Raw genomic sequence first — 2613 nt, 5'->3', positions numbered from 1 at the left:
CTCCTTACGTGTTAACCAAGCATTCTTAACATCTTGGTCAACCGTAGCGGGTGGTGCATCTCCTAGCGCAGCATTAAGGACATAATCCTTCTTCCCAGCTTGTAGGAGCAACCTAAGATTACGAGCCCGGTCTATAAAGTTGCTTCCATCATATTTCAACTAACTTTCTCTAGGAACGTATTAAAATTCAGGGTGACTGTCGCGTGAGCCATTGATCTACAACACAAATATTTCAAAGTGGACTTAGACTATGTTCAAGATAATTAGAGTTTAACTAATCAAATTACTTGCTAGACTCCCACTCAAAAAGTACATCTGTCTAGTCATTTGAGTGGTACATGATCCAAATTCACTAACTCAAGTCTGATCATCATGTGAGTTGAGAATAGTTTCAATGGTAAGTATCCCTATTCTAATCATATCAACTATACGATTCATGCTCGACCTTTCGGTCTCATGTGTTCTGAGGCCATGTCTGCACATGCTAGGCTCGTCAAGTTTAACCCGAGTGTTCCGCACGTGCAACTGTTTTGCACCCGTTGTATGTGAACGTTGAGTCTATCACACCCGATCATCACGTGGTCTCTCGAAACGACGAACTGTCGCAACGGTGCACAGTCGGGGAGAACACAATTTCGTCTTGAATTTTTAGTGAGAGATCACCTTATAATTCTACCGTCGTTCTAAGCAAAATAAGGTACAGAAAAGGATTAACATCACATGCAATTCATAAGTGACATGATATGGCCATCATCTTGTGTTTCTTGATCTCCATCACCAAAGCACCAGCATGATCTTCTTGTCACCGGCGCCACACCATGATCTCCATCAACGTGTCGCCATCGAGGTTGTTGTGCTATCTATGATATTACTACTAAAGCTACGACCTAGCAATATAGTAAACACATCTACAAACACAAACGTTAGTTTAAAGACAACCCTATGGCTCCTGCCGGTTGCTGTAGCATCGACGTGCAAGTCGATATTAGCTATTACAACATCATCATCTCATACATCCAATATATCACATCACGTCATAGGCCATATCATATCACAAGCATACCCTACAAAAACAAGTTAGACGTCCTCTAATTTGTTATTGCATGTTTTACGTGGCTGCTATGGGTATCTAGTATGATCGCATCTTACTTACGCAAAAACCACAATGGTGATGTGCGAATTGCTATTTAACCTCTCCAAGGACCGCCTCGGTCAAAACCAATTCAACTAAAGTTGAAGAAACCGACACTCGCCAGTCATCTTTATGCAACGAGGTTGCATGTCAACCGATGAAACCAGTCTCTCGTAAGCGTACGAGTTATGTTGGTCCGGGCCGCTTCAATCCAACAATACCGCCGAATCGAGAAAAGACTAAGGAGGGCAGAAAATCAAACATCACCATCCACAAAACCTTTTGTGTTCTACTCGAGATAACATTTACGCATGAACCTAGCTCATGATGCCACTGTTGGGGAACGTTGCATGGGAAACAAAAAAATTCCTACGCAGACGAAGACCTATCATGGTGATGTCCATCTACGAGTGGAGATTTGATCTATGTACCCTTATAGATCGCACAGCGGGAAGCGTTAAGAAATGTGGTTGATGTAATGGAACGTCTTCACGTCCCTCGAACCGTCCCGCGATCCGTCCCACGATCGGTTTCGATCTAGCGCCGAACGGACGGCACCTCCGCGTTCAGCACACGTACATCTCGACGATGATCTCGGCCTTGTTGATCCAGCAAGCAAGACGAAGAAGTAGATGAGTTCCCCGATAGCGTGACGGCGCTTCGGTGGTGGTGATGATCTACTCCTGCAGGGCTCCGCCCGAGCTCCGCGGAAATCTGATCTAGAGGTAAAACTATGTGGAATAGGCTAGAGTTGCACGTGGAAAAGTTGTGTCTCAAAAAGCCCTAAACCACCACTATATATAGGAGGGAGGGGGAGGGGATAGCCTTGAGGGACAAGGCCCTCAAGGTGTGCCGGCCGCCAGGAGGAGGAGGACTCCTCCTCCAATTCGGTTTGGGAAGGAGGAGTCCTCCTCTTCCTTCCCACCTCCCTCTTTCCTTTTTCTTTTTCTTTTCTTTTGGTATTTTCTTATGTGGTGCCATAGTGATGGGGAACATCGCATGGGAAACAAAAAAATTCCTACGCGCACGAAGACCTATCATGGTGATGGAGGGGGATTTCTGATCTACGTACCCTTGTAGATCGCATAGCAGGAAGAGTTAAGAAACGCGGTTGATGTAGTGGAACGTCTTCACGTCCCTCGAACCGCCCCACGAACCGTCCCACGAACCGTCCCGCGATCCGTCCCACGATCCACTCCTATCTAGTGTTGAACGGACGGCACCTCCGCGTTCAGCACACGTATAGCTCGACGATGATCTCGGCCTTCTTGATCCAGCAAGAGAGACGGACAGGTAGATGAGTTCCCCGGCAGCGTGACGGCGCGCCGGTGGTGGTGATGATATACTCCGGCAGGGCTTCGCCTAAGCTCCGCAGAAATACGATCTAGAGAAAAAACTGTGTGGTATAGGGTCGAGCAGCACGTGGAAAAGTTGTGTCTCAAAAACCCTCAATACCTCTAGTATATATAGGAGGGAGGGAG

Source organism: Hordeum vulgare, chromosome 1H (genome assembly GCF_904849725.1).
Source record: "Hordeum vulgare subsp. vulgare chromosome 1H, MorexV3_pseudomolecules_assembly, whole genome shotgun sequence".
Lineage (NCBI taxonomy): Eukaryota > Viridiplantae > Streptophyta > Magnoliopsida > Poales > Poaceae > Hordeum > Hordeum vulgare.
The sequence above is the reverse complement of the archived record's forward strand: the minus strand, read 5'-3'. Positions refer to the sequence as shown.